The 21,945-nt window shown below is 42.8% G+C and overlaps 1 long non-coding RNA gene across 2 annotated transcripts; it reads left to right on the top strand.

Annotated features, from left to right (window-relative positions):
• Positions 1–150: 150 nt before the first annotated feature.
• On the top strand, positions 151–21,592 carry LOC147581984 (uncharacterized). 2 transcript variants are annotated; one of them, XR_015250436.1, is made up of 4 exons: positions 151–2,845; positions 13,383–13,447; positions 19,483–19,577; positions 19,760–21,592. It is a non-coding gene; the product is annotated as an uncharacterized LOC147581984 (long non-coding RNA). The 2 variants fall into 2 exon arrangements; XR_015250435.1 differs by lacking the exons at positions 151–2,845; positions 13,383–13,447 and having other exon boundaries at positions 17,208–19,577.
• Positions 21,593–21,945: the final 353 nt, after the last annotated feature.

Raw genomic sequence — 21,945 nt, 5'->3', positions numbered from 1 at the left:
AGTTTTCATGGAACTTTCTCAGCACCACCTTCTTGTGCCTGATCTCTTTCTTAGCCAAGTAAGACTCTTCAACCAAGATTAGATGGGAGATGCTGCTGAGAGAGGAAGGAAGCAACAAAGGACCCTGAACCCCTGCACCAAGTTCCTTATTTTGAATGGGCTTCCAGTTAGATGTTGCCTCATTTTAAACCATAGGCTTGGTGAGGTTGATTTCACAGCTCTGTGGGCTGGATGCCAAGCTAAGAGCTTGGACAATTGCCCAATCGATGAAAAGTTGTTTTGTTGTGTTTTGTCTCCAGGCACAGAATGCACAAATAAAGAACAGTTATAGGGGAGGTTCAGCCTGGGATGATACAATTTTAGGTCCCCTTCAGAAACTATTTTGATTTCTTTCTTCTGCATCTGTACTTTCCTCCTGACTTCCCCTCCCCTTCCTTTGTTAATGAAATTCCTATCTAAGAGTTGAAAGATTCCCCATGAGAGCTCAAATAAAAAGCCAGTGTGTGAACAAGCCTGTGGGAAGATGCACTCCAAATGGGAGAGAGTGTGCAGTGGTTCGTGTGACCATCAGTGGAAATGTTTCTGAAGGTGAGGGTATGTGTGTGGGTGTGGGGACCTGGTTAGTCGATGTTTACCTGTATTTTTATAGCTAGATATGGCAGTTAATAGTCAATTTCAGCATGCTAAACACATTAGGTGGGTATGATTTTGAGAGGATGAAGGAAAGGAGACAGGGTTTGGTGAGATCATTTATGGGAGTATCTGTGTGTATTTGCTGGTACGTAGCACAGACTATAAGTGCCATCCAGATTTACACAGCCTATCTTCTTCACTTCACTGGAGAAAGAAAAAGCCTACTTGATTCTCTTGGGAACAGCAGCCGAATGTGAAAGAAGAACAGCAATCATTAAGAAAATTTCTTTCTCTCTTGAAAAAGGGGGTAATGGTGATAAAACATGTGTGGAAGAATAGTGGAGACAGGGGGCCTAGCCTATCCTAACCCTGGTTACCGGAAGAATTCTTTTGTTTCCTGCCTAATTCATTGCCTAACTTTTGACTGTTCTATGGCCAAATCTGGATTCTTGCCTCCCAGATTTCTTGAATGTAGTGTTTATCTCTTGTTCATCTTTTGACACCCATAGAGCCTGGCACAAATTATTATGACAGTGACAATGACGATAATGATGATGGTGTCCGGGTTTACACTTGGGGCTGATTTGCATCAATATTTAAAAAGTTGCTTCAGAATGTGTGCAACTATCCTTATTTATTTGTTTATCATTAATCTTCCAGAATGTGATTTCCATGACCTCAATGACCTTGCCTGTCTTGCCCACTCTTGTAACCCCAACACCCAGCACTGTGTCTGGTGCATAGTAGGTGCTCAACAGATCTGTGCTGTTTGCTTAGTTTCTAAATTCTTTTGAAGGCTGTGCCACCCAAAAGACAGAAGTTCTGGAATTGGCAGTCTCATCTTGAGCCACACATTTTTCTTTTGCTCTTGCATAATGTGTTGGCTTTAAGCTATTCCTCTTTATCCAGTGTATCATGGAGATGAAACTAAAAGTGGCAGAAACCATAGGGCAGTTTTTACATCACTAAGAACTCTGCAGGTATGTGGTTTCAGGTTGCTCAGTGGTGCAGTGAGGTCACCAAGAACCCAGGCTTTTTCTGTATTTCATTTTGTAGTCTTCAGTGTGAGAGCATTGCCTCCCACCATGGTGGCAAGGTTGATACAGCAGCTTGGTGTATCACATCATTAAATGAAAAAAAAAAAAAAATCAAAGACAGGTAGGAAGGGAAATGAGCTTTCTCCTTAGTATCCCTCTATGTTTGTTAAAGAGAAAAATCTTTCCAGAAGCCATTAGCAGACTTCCAGTTATGTCTCTTTGTGGAGAACTGGGTCAAATGTCCACTACATGGGCTAAATCCATCATCTGCAAAGAGGAAATGAATCAGGCTGACCGTTGTTCATTTTATGGGCCCCAGGGAAGGACCTACCTTTTCCAGAAAAATTCCTGGTATCTGAACAAAATCAGGATTCAGTTAACAGGGTAGAAGTAGAACAGTGCTACCAACAATACTGCCAGTCTAAGAAATCCTTGAAAGTCTGATAAGCTGAACTGCATTGGTGCGTGGGTGCCAGTCCTGGCTGTGGCAATTGTGCTTCATTCTATTGGTTCTCTATCTCCGTGTGCTTTTTTTTTTTCTTTAATGAGAAAAGCTAACTTTGACTCTTAGCAAAATTGAAGCTATTTCAACAACCCCAAATAAGGGAAGTAGCTGGTCACAGTGATTTTTTGTCTGCAGGGTTAGATTATCAGTCTGTGTCACCACTGATTTTCTCCATAACCAAGGAATTGCATATAATCTAGCAGCCTCTTCTCCCATGTCAGATGGGATTGATGATGTTGTTGATTTCTTAGAAACATTGAGTCTAATACTGCAACTCATCATAAAAAGGTTGCCACACAGTCTATGAGGGTTTAAGATTCATTTCCTGTTCCTCTTCTTGTCTATTATATTTCTGTGGGATTTCCACACGTTTGCATCTATCTCTGCCTGGGAGCTCCAGCTACTGCTTCAGGTTTGTAAACTAGGAACATATGGCTGATATTGCAATTCTCACATAGTTTTTTTTCTCTCTCTCTCCTGGTGATTAGCAAACTTCAAATTGACACCTGCATGTGGATAATTTTGTTTTCCTGTTCTTCACTGTTCTAGACGTTTTCCTCGGTGGGCTTCAGGAACTCTTGTGCCCATTGTCACAGATCAAGAGAATTAGGACAGAGGATGCCATGAGCTAGATGTTAAGCTCCAAGAAAAGAACAATGTATGGGAAATGGTAGGTGCTCCATAAGTGTTTGTTGAGTGACTGGAAGAATGGTGGAAAGGAAAGAGGATGGTCTTCTGAATCATGCAGGCTTAGATTCCAGTCCCACCTCTGCTACTTACCATCTCTATGAGCCAGAGCAAGTTATAAAACTTCTCTCAGACTCAGTTTCCTCATCTATAAAATAGGAATGATGATGCTTAACTCATAGGTTTGCCGTAAGGACTAGCGATATTACATGTAGAGCACTTAGCATAATGCCTAGAACATAGCATATGCTTAATAAATGGTAATGGTTACACTATGAAGCCCAAGTCATTTGTAAGACCTACACATGGTAGGCACAAAATAGTGAACCTAAACCCCCAAGTGCTACAGCAAACAGGAGTGTTTGGAAGAGCTACAAAGAAGGCAGTGATACCTGGACAGTGAGGCAACTACTCTTTTCCTACTCAAAACCACAGATCACCAAAGTGCACAGGCCCATTTGATGACTGAGGAGCATACAATGGTAGAGGGAGAGAAAAGCGATTCCCTGGGGAATAGAAAACTACCAAAGACATTTAAGAAAATTTGTCATAAGGGATATAAACCTCCCAAGGGCCAAATCTGACTTGTACAGAAACAAGTTAGGAAGAGGGGTAACCAGAGCATAGAAGCATACCTGCTGAAAGTTCTGCCCCCAAGGTGTGAACTTGCAGACAGAGAGACTGAGAATCTCATCCCATGTGCAGATGGTGTGGAAGTGCCGACTCCCAGCCCCTTCCTGGGTCTAGCCTAGCTGGGAGGCAAATAGGGGAAGTAGCAGAGGATCAGCAATGACAGATAACTTGGATGCAGAAAAGGATGTCGGCTAACCTAGGTAGGAGATGTTTCCCTTGGCTGCTCCTGACAGGAGGTTCCACAAGTTCTCTGGTGAGGAGGGACTGGGAGTTCTAGCACAACCACACTCTGTACTCTTTATAGTTTGCTGTAGACTGGTCATGATTACATCACTCTTTCAGTGAGCTGTAGGTATTTCATTCCAAGTGTGGGTTCCATCATCTTACCTAATCCACCTGTTGTCCTTGTGGAGTCCCGAGTCAGTGGATGGCTAGGACTTAGATGCTGTGGCCCATTCACAGCACCCACTGCAGAAGGTGCCTGGGGAAGGCTGTTTCGATTGGTGTGGTCCATGTCACCTTTGCTCTTTGATTTGAAAATCACAATTTTTTTTCACTCGAATTTGTTTCGCCCAGAGTCTAATGAACAGGGAGGTCACAAGCACTGTTTTCCCTAGAAACCCCATTTATGCTATTGGTCAGAGGAGGGGAAGGCCCTTGTAATGGGGAGCATTGACCGTCTATGGAAGGAGGGGGAGGGGGCATCAGTCCTCACCCACCAAAGCTCTGAATGCCTCTACCTCAGCTCCTTTCCCTCAGCATTCGGACTCACTGCTGCCAGCAGGAGCTGTGGGGTGACATTCTCAAGAGGGGTGGGGGTGGAGCCTCACCTAAGAGACAGCTCTTCCATGAGTGACAGGAAGGTATTACAGGTTGGGGCCACCTCAACCTGATTGTCATCCCCTAACATACAGAGTGAGGAAAGAGAGTCCCCACGCCCATGAAGTTTCAGGGATGGGCCTTGTGCTTTTAGAAAGCAGCGGGTGGGGAGCTAGGGTGAAAAAAAAAACCAAAATCAGTCGGTAAAAACTTGCCTGACTGGGCATCAAACACAGGCACAGTCCATGCTACCAAGCACCACACAGCAAGACCTTTGTGGCCACTTCTCAGGGTGAAGACCTAAGCAGGAGGGGAAGAGTAGGTCCCACCTCCCCATGGGTACCCCCATGCCAAGTTCCATCTATGTGAGATACTTGAGTTCTGTGAATGATTTTACCTGGAAACAAAGAGGAAGAAGAAAGGAGAAAGGGGAGCTAACAAAAATATAGAGCTTGAGGACAAACCAAAAAACAACCAAAAATTCATGTTTGACACAGTGGAATAAGGGTTTGAAAAATACTTTGGGCTAACATTGTGGATTAGCTGAAGAAGGGAGAGAAGAGGTTTGATTAGCAGCTACAGACCTTTTCCTTCCTGCACCCTCCTCTCCACCTCAGAGGTGCCAGAGTGGACTCGGCATGTGACTCCAGAAGTTCTCATCTCCTCTCCATGCCTCAGCCGTTGTCTGTGTGAGGAGGGAGTCGAACTAGATGATCCCTCTGAGGTCCTTTCTGTTTTAATCTTCTGCCCTCCAAGGGGAGACAGTCATGGGCCACTGGGTGGAGAGGAGGGACCCCTAGCAGCCACAGGGAAGGATGGATCCCGCCACTTAGGGCTGAGAGAAATAAAGGAAAGCATCAGTGGATAGGTAAAACCTGAGAAACTGTTAGGACACTGAAATACTCCACTCACTAACATTCAGAGACTCCCTAGTACTCCTCCTCAACAACCTGGGCCTCCCCAAACCTGCTGGGATCCAGCAATTAGAGGGTATCATCTGGCACTATGTGTGTGTGTGTGTGTGTGTGTGTGTATCACGGGAACAACCAGAACTCAGTTCAAGCATGTGTTTGGTTTTCCAATGCAGTCCAGGGAGTCATTCTGAAAGAGAACGCCCCGAGGTAGGGGAGATTTGGGAGATGGGGTTAGGCAGGTGGGTGAAGAAGGGAAGGAGGGAGGGAGGAAGGAACTGTATGTATATCATCCCTGAAAAAAAATGTCAAAAGGTGTTGATTTCTGCTTTTGGCAAAATTATGCTATAGTCTGAGTTTGTTCACGAATTCAGCCCAGTTCTACTCTGCACATTTCAGCAATGCTCCTCCCTCCTCCATGGCCTTCTCTGAGGTTTCCATAATGAGGCCCTGGCAGGGCAGTGGGCAATGATTTAAGGCCACTTGTAAAATGGCTTCTGATGTGGTGAATTACATAAATGATGATGTGCACTCTTGAATCTGACTTTTACCTCTCTGGAGAGTCAGCTCCTGGACTAGTCTGTCCAGTGGGTTCTGAGTGACTTGCAAGAGAGCCTGGTTTCCTGAGTTGATTTCCCAAAGATGACACTGATGAGGGAGCAAAAGGCAAGCTGAGGGTAAAACACAAGCTAACATCCTGCAACACCCCCTCAGCCTCCCATGGGGGTACGTGTGACATTCCTCAGGCACTCCTGGCTGCCCAAGAAAAAAGGAAAGGGAAAAACAAATGGTCAACCAATAGACATCACAGTCATGTGGGACATGAATCTCTATCAGTTTGCAACTGTCTTAATGACTTAGAAGAAAAAAAAAGCAATCTTATCAAGAGCCAGACCTCCAGAAACCTATAGATTCAATTCCCTGGGGCCCTAACGCCATCCTCCCCTTCATAGGATAGAAAACCTTACGTAATCAGTCACTGCTCACAACCCCAGTGCAGCTCTTTCTGCCCACAGGTCCTGTCTCTGTGCTTTAATAAAACCACTTTTTTGTACTGAAGAATTCTTTGACCGTTAGCTCCCAAACCCCAACATTTCACATCAATACCAATGACTTTGTTCTCTGACTCAAAGGGAAATAAACTCTGCATTTTTCATGGTGCTGCCAGTAGATTGCCCATTTGTCCCAAGGCCAAATCTCAGTCTGAGAAGAATTTAGGGTGGTACTAGGGTTCAGAGGGAAGGCTCTGGAGACAGTGTGGATCTAGCTCAGCCTATGGTGACCAACTTTCCTGGTTTTCCTAGAACTGTCCTGGTTTAGCACTGGAAGTCCCATGTCCTGGAAAACCCCCAGTCCTGGGCAAACAAAGATGGTTTGTCAACCTATCCTAGTTTTCTCACATCGTCGCCAGTAATTTAACCTCTTTGAACCTTAGTTTCCTCATATGTGAAATGAAAATAATGATCACAACCTCATGCAATATTTGAGGAGTAGGATTGATACCCACTCAAAGATTGTTCAGGAAGAAAAGAGAGGATTAGGTGACAAAAGTAATGTGTTTCTGTCTCTGTTCCAAGGAGTAGATGTCTCCTCTCCCCAATGTGTTTTGACTTTTCCAAGTGAAGGTGTGAGCACAACACTTGAGGATTCTGTAACAATCCAGAAAGCCTTGCAGGTCTTAGCTAATGCAGAAATCCCAGCTAATGCAGAAGGCTGGATTAAGGCCTCTTCTAGCTAGCTCTGTGATTATCTGATTAAGTGTAAATGGCAGAGGCAGCTGCCTACTTGCAGAAGTCACCTTTAGCAGCTACCATTTAGGAGTCACAAATAAGGGATTATGAAGCCTTTTCTTTTCAGCTTCCTTGTTACCCCTCAGCTATTGTGTGCAGAGATTCTTAACTAATAGCCATTTTCTGAGTGACTATTTCCCAGTAACTACTCTTTCAGGGCTGAAAAAGGAAAAGAAGTTAATATTTTCAAAAGACTCCCTTGCAAGGCATTTTGCAGCCGAAGAGTGAATTTCACAGGCATCTTATTCCCTGGCAGTAAAGCCTGAAGGCTGTCTTGGAGACCAGAAGCAGCAAGTAAGAACTCTGATAACAAAGAGAGGCAAGGGAATTATTTATTCAAATGCCCTGATAGAAGAAGGCTTTAGTCAAAGACACCATAGAAAACAAGCTGCAGGCTGATAGGGAGTGTTTGGAACATGAAGGTGTCAAAAGGATCCAGTATTTTTCTGAACAGAAGGAAATGACTGGGGAAAATGGTCCTTCATAGTTGAGCAGAGCTATGTCAGCACTAAGGACAGGAGGGGGCTCTTATTAGGAAGATGCCAAAAGCTGGAGATTATTCAAAGTGCAAATATCTTTACCATCCCAGCCCTCCCACCCCACCACAAATGAAGTCAGATTCATTTAGAATTAGTGCCAGATTCTGGTTGAAACTAGAAGTTTGCAGAAGTTGGAAAATTCAACATGCCAGACTCTGGCGCCAGTGATAACTAACTAGTTCATGTCCAAGGCAGTTGATGGCACAATTTTACATCATTAGGACATGTTTGGGAGGAGAGGAAAAAAAGACTCTCCGATCAGGAATTTACTGACTTACATAAACATTAGTGTGATCGCTGGCTTCAAATTCTATGGTACCACCTTCATATTTACATTCTAAATTAATGAGGGGCAGAATGCCAAGGACAGCAATACTGCCGGCTTTCACAAAACTGCCCACCAGACTCTGGGGAAACCTGCCAACTAGATGGTTCTAGGTTACCAAGCTGTCTTTTCTCCTGCATTTTCTAACCCTTAAAGAAAATTAAATTCTGAAACAGTTAATTCAAAAGTCAAGAAATTTGATTATCTGAATAATGCATTAAGGTATGACTGTTAAACCATTGCTGCATAATAAATCACTCCAAAGCTTAGTGACTAAATTAACCATTATCATTTTATTACCTCTTCCAGTTTCCATGGTCAGGAATTCAGGGAGGGCTCAGTGGGGAGATTCTGGCCTGAGGTCCTTTATATGGTTGCAGTCAGACAGTGGCTGGAGCTTGAATAGCAGAGGAGTTGGGAGAAGCTACAATCTTGCTGAGTATCTCTCTCAGTAGTCTCAGGGTCTCTCCATGCAGGCTCTCCACAAGCATTGGTTGAGCTTCCTCACAACATGGCAGCCTCCGGGCAGCTAAGTTCTGCAGTGCAAGTAGTTCAGCCCCTAAGGCAGCAGAATCAACTTTTATGACATGGCCTTAGAAGTCATGTAGCATCACTCCTACCACATTCTGTTGGTTCCAAGTGAGTCACAAACCCACCTAGACTCAAGGGGAATTAGTGGAGAATTGTTAATTCTTAATGGAGAAATGGCAAGGTTCCAGAAGAGCAATGTGGGATGGGGGATATTGTGGCCATCTTTGAAAAATACAACATGCCATAAGATATGAATAACTGATGATCATAATCTTTAAATTTTTATATTTTAAGAAAATAATGTTAACTCAATAAATCTCTTAATTAGTGAAATATATACTGAAGAACATAGTGTTAACTACCTTCAACCCCTTCTTCTCCACATTACTTCTCATTCTATAGGGTCAAACAACTGGGTGTAATGATGTACTAGTTTTCTGGGGGGGGGCACCATAATAAAATACCATAAACTAGGGAGCTTACACAACAGAAATTTATTGTCTCCCAGTTCTGGAGGCTAGAAGTTTCAGATAATGGTGTCAGTAGGGTTGATTCTTCCTGAGGACTCTAACAGAATAACTGTTTCATGCCTCTCCCTTAGCTTCTGGTGGTTTGCTAGAACTCATTGGTGTTCCTTGCCTCATAGAAGTGCCTCTCCCATCTCTGCCTTCATCTTCACATGGTATTCTCTCTGATGCATATGTCTCTGTCCAAATTTCCCTTTAAAAAATGTTTATTTATTTATTTGTTTGTTTATTCATTTATTTATTTTGAGAGAGAGCAAGAGAAACAGTGTGAGTTGGGGAGAGGCAGAGAGAGAGGGAGACCCAGAATCCCAAGAAGGCTCTACATTCAACATGAAGCCTGACATGGGGCTCAATCCCACAACTGTGAGATCATGACCTGAGCTGAAATCAAGAGTCAGATGCTTAACTGACTGAGCCACCCAGGTGCCCCCAAATTTCCTCTTTTTATAAGGACACCAGTCCTATTGGATTAGGGGCTCACCCTACTGTAGTGTGGCTTCATCTTAACTAATTATATCTACAATGACCTTATTTCCAAATAAGGTTACCTGCTGAGGCACTGGGGTTAGGACTTCAACATGAATTTGGGGGAGCAATTCAACCCACAGCATGTCTCTTATGTTTTGAAGGGAGGAGCTTCTTTTGATATGGTTTCTAATAGTATCAATTGGAGAGTAGAACCCAATCACAGGTACAATTTTCAAACTTTATATCTAGCTTCTCCTTTCCATGGCCCTTGCTATTCTCTCCTATCTCCTAAACACCTTCTTCAAATTTTAAGTAAAGGTTTCCATTAAAGCTATTAATGCCATTAGAGTATTTTAGGATTAAATGTGTTTTTTATTAAAATGTCATTAAATAAATATATAAATAAATTTAAATGTCATGATCAGATGTTGGTTATGAAGTCTCATTCCCTCCCAAATTTTCTATAATCCTAATGCCACTTGTTATATAACTTCAAATTGCATAGGATTTTTCAAAACTTTATTCTCCTTGGAGCCTGGGCCTCACCTATGCAGCAACTTAGTTCATTTAAGGAGGTTCAAAGAGCAATTTATTGACTTGGGGAATTTGAGATTGTTCTCTGTCAGTATTGTGCAGACATTTAAAAATGTATTTCCTTTGGATGTTTAAAGCAAAAAGAAAGACAGGCACATCCCACTACCTCATTAGAGAAGCCACATGTCTTTGGCTTTCTTGACCTAGCACTTATCTTGTACTTGATGTTTTCAAAATACCATCCAATCATTAAACAGCCAGTTCCCACAACATCTTTGTGAGATGTGAGGATTGTTTCCATTTTTAGTAAAGGAATTTGAAACAAAAAGAAAAGGTGACCTGTGCAAGGCAGTATAACAAATCAGGACTGGACCCAAATGTCTGCCATTTCATGAACTAAAACTTTGTTTTTGAAAACCGAGGGACAGATTTTCATGACCACATCTCTTTCACCTCTTCCCAGAAGCCAAATGCCCTCTTTCCCCTTTGCTGTGAAGTCACTGGAGGAGCATCAGGTGAGGCAGGAGTTAGCAGACACAAGGACACCCCGTGGAGAGTCTCAGAAATCATAAGGGGAACCTTTGGGATATGAAGCCCCAGTCAGCAGGTGGGCATATCAATGCAATCTCTTTTGTGCCTGCTGGGTGGTGAGATCAGGGAGATTCAGGATATATATCAATAATAAAAATGGTATTGAAGGTGTTCCTTCTAGTCTTAGAAAACTGTAATCTTCTTGATCAGAGTCTCTATTGGAAACAAGCCCTCTGAAATTCTTTGGTCTAGTCTTAAGCCAACAAACCGTAACAGCAAACTTGGAGGACTTTCCCAAATTCTAGGAAGGTGCTGCAGGACAGAATCCCAGACCTCTTATATGGCTGCCTCCCCAGGAAGACTGGTAACCACCATAATGTCCTCTAGTATTTCCAGAGTTCTCTGATGAAAGAAGATTGCAGATCATCGGCTGGTCCTATATCTGAGTGAAGGGAAATCAATGGCATGCAAATTAGCTTATTTAAGATAATTCAAGACCCCACCTAGACTAGCATTTTGCTCTTAGGCAGGCCATTGAAGCAAAAAGCAAATCCAAATCACATTCTCCTCTCCCAAGGTACCAAGCATACCCTTCCCCCCCCCCCTTTTTTTAAGTCTTTCATTTCAAAGCTGTGATTGCCTGTTTACTTGGTAGAAGTATAGCTACTAAGATATGTTTTGCCTTGATTATGGGATACTCAGGTGGAATAGTATATGACGTGGGCCTCTTCCTAAGCAAGAATAGAAGTTGAGGCTTCCCATCTTCATACCAAATGCCATGCTGGTCCTGCACACCTGAATTCTAAGCACAAGGATCTAAGCATTTAGGTCTATTTTCATAATCCATACTAGGAAATGCATTCTATTTCTCATTTCATCTTAGTTTAGATTTTCAGGTATAAAACTTCTACATTCACAATGTTTATTATTTATACATATCTTAATGATTTTTTAAAGAGTTTTTTACTGTGAGGTACTTCAAATCTTTTTTTGAAAATAATGTAAACATGGTAGTAATAACAAATAAAATACATTTAAAAATCAGTATAATATTCAACACTGAGAATTTCCTTAAAAATCAGTGTGTTTTGGGGTACCTGGGTGGCTTGGCTCAGGTCATAATCTCACAGTTTGTGGGTTTGAGCCTGCTTGGAATTCTCTCTGCCTCTCTCTCTCTTCCCCTCCCCTACATTCTCTCTCTCTCTCTCTTTCAAAATAAATAAATAAACATTTTTTAAAAATCAGTGTGTTTGGGGACACCTGGGTGGCTCAGTCATTTGCCCACTCCCACTCTGTCTCTCTCTCTCTCAAAAATAAACATTTAAAAGAAATCAGTGTGGGGGCACCTGGGTGGTTCAGTCAGTTAAGCGTCCGACTTTGGCTCAGGTCATGATCTCATGGGTTGGAGCCCCACGTCAGGCTCTGTGCTGACAGCTCAGAGCCTGGAGCCTGCTTCGAACTCTGTGTCTTCCTCTCTCTCTGCTCCTCCCCCACTCACTCTGTCTCTTTGTCTCTCTCAAAAATAAATAAACATTAAAAAAATTTTTTGGGGGGCGCCTGGGTGGCGCAGTCGGTTAAGCGTCCGACTTCAGCCAGGTCACGATCCCGCGGTCCGGGAGTTCGAGCCCTGCGTCAGGCTCTGGCCTGATGGCTCAGAGCCTGGAGCCTGTTTCCGATTCTGTGTCTCCCTCTCTCTCTGCCCCTCCCCCGTTCATGCTCTGTCTCTCTCTGTCCCAAAAATAAATAAATGTTGAAAAAAAAATTTTTTTTAAAGAAAAGAAAAGAAATCAGCATGTTTGTCCACAGGTTGACTAGAAAACACTGGTAAAATATAACCAGTTCTGATATTTTTCTGGGACACACTATACTGCCATACTGGAAATTAAGATACTGAAATCTCTGTATGAATTGTTTAAAGTCACTGCCCTAAACCTCCTGAGGACCTACCACAGGCACTGAACTCTGCACTTCCCTCTGGGACCTCTCCCTCATTCACCTTCTCCAGCATCTAGCTACCAAAGGGGCCCTAAAGGACCAACTTCAAGCTATGACCAGTAGCCATTCTCTCATATTGGTAGTCTAGCCGTTCTGGCTATGTAGTTTTATATTCCCCTTACAGGGACTGTTTTTGCTACTCTTGCATCCTTTCAGTGTATATAATAGCTTTACATTAATTGTTTGCAAACAATATTCTTTTAAGGGCCAGGTAGTGGTGAAGAATACAGATTCTGAAGCTGGACTGCTTGGGTTCAAGCTCTGGTTTAGCCTTATATTGGTCCCTGGGACGTTAGCAAGTTCTGCATCTACTTCATACCTCATTTCCTCATCCATGAGTTGGAGGTAATCGTGGTATCTCTCTCATAGGATTGTTGTGAGGAATGAATAGTGAATGTAACTCAAGCAGTTAGAAGGGTGTCCATAGTAAGCTCAACACATTAGCCATATTACTAAGCACCTACTATGAGCCAGGCGCAGTACTAAATGCTTTGTGTTTGTTATCTTATCCCCCCAGTACCCCCATCAAATAGGTATTTTCATACCTATTTTAAAGAGAACTGAATCTGGGCACCTGGGCAGCTCAATCAGTTAAACGTTTGACTCTTGAATTCGGCTCAGGTCATGATCTCACAGTTTGTAAGTTCGAGCCCTGCATCGGGCTCTGTGCTGCAGGTGTGTATCTTGCTTGGGAATCTCTCTCCCTGGCTCTCTGCCCCTCCCCCACTCATGTGTGTGTACTGTCTCTCTTTCTCTCAAAATAATTAAATAAACTTAAAAAAAATTTTAATTTAAAAAGAGAACTGAATCTCAAAGTACTGAGAAATGTACTTAATGTTACCATGCTGGTGATGGATACAGCAGATTTAAATTCCTAGCTCTTTGACCCAAAGTCTATGCTTTCTCTTCTGACCTAGAGTCTTCCCTGATGGAAGTAACACTTGGCAGCAAAGAAGAAAAAGAAGATGGCTGTCTGGTCCAGGTAGCTTTGGTGAATACCAACTATGTGGAGATGCTCAGTGGATACAGAGATCTTGCAAAGGATGGATAGCAAATGGAGTCCTCTCTGACTGGAAGTCCCAGAGCTTTGATTTACAGCAATGTTCTCCCATCACCCCAGCTTTGGCAGGCATCCCTGATCCCTCCCATTCCCTGGCTCTCAGACCTAGTCACCAAGCCCCTCAATTCTGCTCCAGTGGTATCTCTCACATCCCTGCTGTTCCATCCATGCCTTGTGCTAACACTCCATTTCAAGTTCTCATTACCTCATGTCTAGATCATTTCAAAAGCTTAACTAGAGTCCCAGCCTCCGAGTCTGTAAGTCACCCCTCCCACAATCACCACATTATTCCTAAAGAAACTGCTTCCATCACATGATTTCACCGTTCAACCCCCTCCTTCCCCACACATCCCCTGTGACTACCCAGTGTCTGCCGATTATAGTTCAGCTATTCAGAAGGAAGTTCAAACTCCTTCTTAATCTAATTCTAATCTTCATTTCCAAAGTGCTTTCTCAGGATTCCTCTGTAAGAATCCTATGATTTAGCCAAGATTGCTTTCTTATTATTCCTTTATCATGCTATTTCCTTTCCCACCTCCAAGCCTTACCCACTCCATTCCTCATACCTGGCACATCCTCCTCTACTCTTCTAAATCCTGTGTGTCCATCATAACCCAACTTGGACACCCTCTCCAGTGTGACACCTTCTGTGCCCACTCCAGGGAAGTTGATGTTCTCTTTTATCTTACACCTCTCATTTGACACCTAGACCCCATTGCTTTACATTACAAATTTGCTCTTTGGTGATACATGCTATGTTTTCCCAGCTACCTTGTGACCATCTCACAGTGAAGGGAGTGAAGGAGATGAATGGTGGGAGGGTTTTGACAGGGAGGTGATGATGGTAGAGTCTGGTGGTTAGGCCTTTGGGCTGGGTTTGAATCACAGCTCTGCACTAACTACCTAACTAGGCAATCATTGCCAAGACCCCTAATCTCTCAATGTCCCCATCTATGAAATAAGGACAACGACTGTCCCTTCCTCATAGAACTATTGTGAAAATTAAATGAGTTGATATTTCGAGAGCCCTTATCCAGGGCCTGACACATAGATAAAGCTCAACTAATATTATTTATTATTACTTTCATTATTGAACCAAAAGAGTTTATAATGTGCTAGACTCCAAATAAATGACCTTATTTAATATGTATGGGCCCCCTATGAGGTAATAGATCATGCCCTAGCTATGGAGCCTGCTGAGCAGCCCTGAACTGTATTTCCATGAGAGAGAAATACGCCCCAGTAATGTTTAAGCCATGTTTATTTATTAAGTTTATTTATTTTTATTTATTTTAAGAGAGAGAGAGAGAGAGAGCATGAGAGTGGGGAAGGGGCAGAGAGAGGGGGAGAGAGAGAATCCCAAGCAGGCTCTGCACTGTCAGCACAAAGCAGGGCACAGGACTTGAAATCACAAACCAGGAGGTCATTATCTAAGCCAAAATTAAGAGTCGGATGCTTAACCATTTGAGCCAGGTGCTGCTAAGCCATGTTTAATGTCCCTGTTGCAACAGAACCTAATTCTAACAGGTACAATTCCTGTTATTCTGGTGCTGGAATTAGAAGTGCTTCTCTCTGGTGGCCCTTAGGAACTTTATTTCTAGTATTCAAAAAATTCTATTAGGAGGGAATGACCCAATTTAAGTCTTTCTCACATTGGTCGGCTTTCTCTTTAGAAGAAGCAGGATATGACACTGAAGAATAAAGAAAGAGAAACAGATACGGATTCTTTCTAAACAGGTGGGGAGGAGGAAGGCTAGGACTAAACTCAGGGATCCTAGGCTGACACCACCCATAACACCTGGGGGATGCTGGGGCAGGTGCAATTTCACTGTTAGCAAAGTCTCTTCAGAAAATCACATGGATGTTTCGAGCTGTGTAGATCCTGAGTCCAGCCTCAAGCCAGAAACATGTCTGGAGCTAGCTCTGTGTTTTGTTTTGTTTTGTTTTTTGGTTACGATTTAGTAATTTGCTTTAAGTCATGACCTCGATTTGTCCTTTATGCATTTACAGCTAAGAAATGAAGAAAAATAAAACATAAAAAGACTAGGTAGGTGCCCAAGTCAGTGGCTCAACACCACCTCATCCCACCTCCCTCTTGCTTGTTGGAAGAGTTTGTCCTTTCAACAGAGCTGTGAGTTCCAGCTACTCACATTCTCAAATTCCCTGTAGCTACAGCATAGATATGAGATCTAATTTAGTCTAATTGACCTGTATAGCCTGCTAAGGGTCTGATAGGAAATTCCTTCTCCACTGAATATAATCTTGTTAACACGGGATGTCAACTACTACAGCCATCTTATTAGTGTGAGGTAGACAGGGTTAAAATACTAAGGAAGGCAAACTCAAGAGATGGAAAATATCTTGATCCTGATGACATCATTGATCCAACCTTTTAAAATTAGACTGAGTCTGGAGTGCTTGGGTGGCTCAGTCAGTTGAGCATACAAGTCTTGATTTCTGCTAAGTCATGATCTCAGTGTTGTGGGATCAAGCCCAGCATCGGGCTCTGCACTGAGCATGGAGCCTGCTTGGGTCTCGGTCTCTCTCTCTCTCTCTCTCTCTCTCTCTCTCTCTCTCTCTCTCCCCCCACCTCCCCTACTCATATGCTCTCTCCCTCTCTAGAAAAAAATAAATCTTAAAAAAATGGACTTAAAAAAACAAATCTTAAAAAAAATAAATATAAAAAATCTAAAAAAAATCTTAAAAAAATGGACTGAATCCAACTTATTGACATATGAAGTAATAAATGTCTTTATTGTTTAATTAATTATGGTTAGATATTCTGTTACTTGTAGCAAAAAGCATCCTTACTGATGCAGTGGCCAAAAACATTTTAACATTCAAAGCTGTAATGCTCTATCTCTATAGGTTATCCTAGTCAAAACAAATATATCTCACCCTTGCTAGCATGTTATTTCCCCATTTTTTAACTGGAGACAGGCTAGGGAAATATACTATCTCCACTTTATGGAAGATTATGAAGTTAGGTAATCTGCATTTGAAACCTGGCTTTACCTCTGTGACCTTTGTCAAATTAACATTTCCATGCCTCAGTTATGTCATCCATTAAATGGGAAAAATAATCATCCTGCCTCATAGAACTGGATCAAATGAGCTAATACATAGAAAATACTTAGAACAGTGCCTGGCCCACAGCAAGTCATTGATCACTTTATATTAGCTTTGCTTTCATCCACCCAGCAATGTGCCCTTCCATAGGTTTCCAAAGCATTTTGCTGTCACACTTTCACCTACATTTTCCTTTGCCAAGCATTTCTGGGAATAGCTGAAATGTGGGACAGACAGCTCAATCCTCTTTTAGCATGCATACCACAAGATCATCAGAAAAGAAGTTTGACTAGCAGAAAGTAACAAATATCTTGTCTGGAAACACTATGGAGAATCCCAAATTCCCTTCACTCCCCAAATCCCATGCTCTGGATGTACTTGACCGCATGCACTGAGACAGAGGTGGCAAGGACTCCTTGGGTTTGATTTTCCCACAGTCCTCTGGGGTGTGCCCTTAGCACTGAACATGTCTCTCATAGATCTATAGCTCTAGTGAATAGAAATAGGAACCCCCCCCATGCTCTTATATCACTATCATTTTTACTTTTTTACCTGCCATTTCTTCCCTTCTTGAGCTTTTTTTTTTTTTTTTTTTGCTGGACCAAGAATCTCATTTTGTCTTTTTCTCTTGGGAGACTTTTTCCCCATCAACCCATGATTGTACATCCCTTGTCTGGCTACCACCCACCAGGGACTCAGAGTCTGTTTCAGCTTCTTACATCTGCATTATGCTTGTCAATGGAGGTCGGCTTTCAGCCAGTACTTCTGTATATCTAATCTGTAGAGCCCTTGGCAGCTTCCAAAATACTTGGGCCCAAGTTATTTAATCCTCACAAATATCTTGTGTGGTGCATGTTTTTACTCCAAACCTGACTCCTTGAGCCTTTATCCTCTTCCTGTAGAGATCAAGGGCAGGGGGGAGGTGAGACAAAAATATTTCACTCTTTTTGCAGTATAGGTTTGGAGTGATAAGGACTTCACCCAGGTTTACCGCAGCCAGGAGTGATTCAGGAGGAGAGAAATCCTGTGAAGTCCACCAGAAACTCGAAAACTTGGCTTTTGAAGGAACAACAAACACCTGATACTTCTTTGGGGAGAAGGATCAGTTTCTGACATCTAACTGGTGGTCCAATGTGGAATTGAGGGAGAAGGAGGAAGAGGCTCTGGAAACTTGTTGGCATACCAAAGTACTTCCTGACATGAAATCTTTTACCTTTTGTAGGAGACCAAAGAAGCACAATGTTTGGCCCCCTTCAGATTCAAGATGTTCTATTGATTTATTTATCAGAGAGCCCCTCAAACATTTATATTGGCAATGACTAGGCTAGAAACTGACCCACCCTATCTCCTTGGGGGGGTGGTTCAGATTCTCTGTGAACAGTTGATGCCCAGGTGAGGTTTCCCTGAACAGGACTGCAGGTTTGTTGAGCTCTGGTTGCTGCGTTCCAGAAGGTAGGAGGAAATGGAGGCCTCTGTGTGTGGCCTGGTACCACACAGCTCTGCCATCTCAGTATCTGTCTGAGCTGCCAGACTCTTGGAAAAGTTCCTTTGATTTCTTCAATTGTATTCAGTGCCAGGTTGGGAAGCCTAGAGAGTGGCCTGGGGCCCAACCATTGTGCTAACCAGAGCAGTACCAAGTGACAAATCTATGCTGTTCTTTCTTTCTTTTTTTTCTTTTTCTTTTCTGCCTTCCAGGAAGATTACTACAAAAAAAACAAACAAAAAACAAAAAAACTCATTTTTTTTATTTTCAAGCACACCCTGTTCCTTCACAAGGAAAAAAGAAGACCACAGAGCAACATTTATTCATAAAGTCTCTATTCAGCTCTCCTTGCTTGTTATTGGCTCAGGGTTCAGCTAACTGGTTCCCACAGAGCACAGACCAGCAGGGGAGGTGGGGTTCAGAGTAGAGAACAGTAAAGAGACCTGCTCTTCCAGAATGCAATGGAAAGCCGCAATATTCTGGATGAGTGGCATGAACACAGTGGTGACTTTATTCTCTATTTCCCCCTTTGGACTGGAGCCTGCCTACCTCAGGGCTGGCCAGACTCACCCACCCATTCTTGCCTGTGTACACTCTGTCTCTGAAAGGGGCTTCCTTGCAGGGGAAACTGAATGTGCTCTTCGAGTGGCTTTCATGGTAGAGCAATTCCCAATCTTAGAAGGAGACAAGTGAGCCATCCTTCTAGCAGCTCAGGAAGAAAACTTTGGAAACATCCCTGATCCCTCTCTTTCTCCCATCCTACTTCCAGTCTGCTGCTACATCCTGTTGGCTTCACGTTCAAAATTTCTTTAATATCTATATCAATCAGTATCTATATCAATAACAATCAAAACTATAAAATTAAGTCAGTATCTATACATATATGTGGTTCAACAAGAGAAACAACCAGTGGCAGATGCTTATTAAGAGATTCATTGCAAAGAATTGGCTTACACAATTGTGGGCTGGTTAGGTGAGTCTGAAGTCCCTAGGGCGGGAGGGGGTCCTTAGGAAAGGCAAGCAGAAATGCCGAGGCAGGAGATGAAGCTGCTATCCACAGGCAGATCTGCTTCCTCATCCAGGAACCCTCAGTTCTGCTCAGAAGGCTTTTAACTGATTGAATCAGGCCCACCTGAATCTACCATAATTTCACTTACTTAAAGTCAACCCTCTAGGGATCTTAATCACATCTACAAAATATCTTTACAGCAACACCCAGATCAGTGTTTGATTGAATAGCTGCTGACAGTAGCCTAGCCAACTTGACCTATAAGACCTACCATCACATTATCGAAGCTACCATCACATCTCCTCTGAATTACTACTGCTTTAGCCTCTTTACCAGTTTCCCTGTCTCTTTTCTGATCCTCCCTGTCCCTCCCCCTTCCCCAGCTGTTTTCAACAGAGCAACTAGAGGGATCATTGCTCCATTAACCAAAGCCTCCGTGATGGCAGAAGGATGGCCCCCCAAAGATGGCCATGTCCTAATCCCCAGAACCTGTGAGTGTGTTATCTTGCTTGGCAAAAGGGACTTGGAAGCTATGCTTAGGGTGTGGGTGTGGAGGTGGTCCTGGATTACCAGGTGGGCCCAATCTAATCACATAAAGCAGAAGAGGCAAGCAGAAGAGTGAGAGATCTGCTGTTGAGGACTTGACCCTCTACTACTGGCTTTGAAAATGCAGGAAGGGGCCACAAGCCCACAGCAAAGAGCAGAGGACCTCAGTCGTACAACTGCATGGAACTGAATTCTGCTGGCAAACCCAGTGAGCAGGGAAACAGATTCTTCCCCCCAGGAGTTTCCGGTAAGGAATATAGCTCTGACGATAGCAGAGCTATATTGCATTGGGCTTCTGATCTATAGAACTGTGAGACACAAATTTATGTTTTTTAAGGTACTACATTTGTGGTAATTTGTTTTGGCAGCAACTTCCCACCCCACAGTGTAAAAGCCAAGCTGCTCAGAATCCCCATCTCCCTTTGTCTCTGACGTCATTTCCTACTACTCTCCCCTGGGCTCCCCTCACCCCCTCCATCAACTCCAGGGCCTGGACCAGAGTGAAACTTGTGAGGCATGGACCTTGAGATGCCAAAACATTCAGTAATCAAGATAAATAATATTTTAATGACATATCATCATTAATACAAAAGAAAAAGACAAAACTTTGGAAGAAAGGCAGGATCCAACCCTGCGTTTGTACGCCTCCCCTTTGGCTAATCCTAGACCTGATCTTTGTTGCTCTGAACCCTCCAGGTACACTCAACCCCCAGTGCTTTGCCGTTTGCTTTTGCCCTAAATATCTGCAAGCCTTTCTCCCTCACCTGCTTCAGTCTTTGCTCAAATTTCCCCCTTCTTAATGAGCCTTCCCTGACCCTCTATATAAAGTTGCAGTGCCTCACGCCAGCACACCTGGGCCCCCCTTGCTTTGTATTTCCCCTAACATGTTACATGTCTAATATTCTATTTTATTAATTTACTACTGTAGGGGAGATAACATTTCTTCAATACCCATTGAGGGTTTCTGGCAGGGATGTCTTAACAGGTGAAGAGGAGGAGAGAATACAAATTTCATTTAATAAAAGTTTGCCCATACATAGGAGTCTTCACAGGAAAAGAAAGATCCAAAGAAGCATCTAGGCCCCAGGGCTTATGTACAACGTTGAAAGGAGAGTGACGATTGTGGAGAAGTAACTAAAATATATGGGGAGACTAGAAAAAGATAAAAGTTATTTTAATAAGGTCTGTTTGTACAAATTTCCCTCGACCTTGACTCCCCATCTCTGGTGATAAAAATGTTCTTTTCCTCCTGGTGTTAGGAGGGCATCTTTCACATTCGGAGTTTCATCTCCTGTTTTCAGGAAGAAGAGGAAAGGTCAAAGTGCTTTCTTTGCACCTGTTGGTTTTCAAGTGACTTTAGCTCAAAATAATATGTCAAAGCAGCATGTTTTGAGGTGGCATGTTCTGAGCCCCTTTATTTCTTATTGTTTGTTGCTGTTTCACCAAGGCCTAACAGTATGTGGCGGGTGTAGGCCTTTAATTGGGAAGGAATGAAGGAGGCAGGGAGAGAGGGGGAGGGCAAGAGAGGAAGGAAGGAGAAGGAAGAACAAAAGTGTGGCTAGTGTCAGTGGGGGAACAGGGCGGGTATATGTATTCAAGGAAGAACTTTCCCCTCGGTTTATTGAAACCTAAAATCCCTGAAGAACTGTAGTAAATTTCAATCTGTCTAAGGAAATATTGATTTATAAGCAGGGTTATTTTTTCCTCTCCCAAAGGGGAAAGCCATCCAGAGCCAGTATAGTCTATTAGGTTAATTAGCAGATTTGGATTAGCTGTGTGCTTTCTTTTCTAGGACATTAGCTAAATTCTGTTTCCACTGAAATTCTGGGAAATGTTTGAATCCCATGCAGTTTGCCCCAAGTCCTTTGAGACAGAGTCTCTGCAAGCTATATTTAATGATCCCTAGAGGTTTTATTCTTGTCTAGTTTACTCTCAACAAATAAAAATTCAATTTTGATGATCCCTTTCTCCTATTTTTCAGTGGCTTCTAATGAATCTATTGTCAAAGATTAGTGATAACTTGCATTATAAATTGGTCTTTATGCCATAGTAACAAAGAACATTGTGACAAATGTATCACATGGTTGATTAGGTTGGAAAAGAAACCGGAGCTTTACCACCATTTTCACTGACTGACTGACTACACCCATGAAAGTCAGGGGTTGACTAGAATATCTGAGCTGGGAGTAAAACGGAGTGAGGTTACAGTTGGTGGCACATGCTGAATTATGAGGATTGTGGACCAAGGTGGCCAATGTGGGCATTTGTAGGACAATTAAGCTAAGGAAATAGGTTAGGAGAGAGAAGAGAGGT

Source organism: Puma concolor, chromosome B1 (genome assembly GCF_028749965.1).
Source record: "Puma concolor isolate L17-30 chromosome B1, mPumCon1.1.hap2, whole genome shotgun sequence".
Classification (NCBI taxonomy): domain Eukaryota; kingdom Metazoa; phylum Chordata; class Mammalia; order Carnivora; family Felidae; genus Puma; species Puma concolor.
The sequence above is the reverse complement of the archived record's forward strand: the minus strand, read 5'-3'. Positions and strand labels throughout refer to the sequence as shown.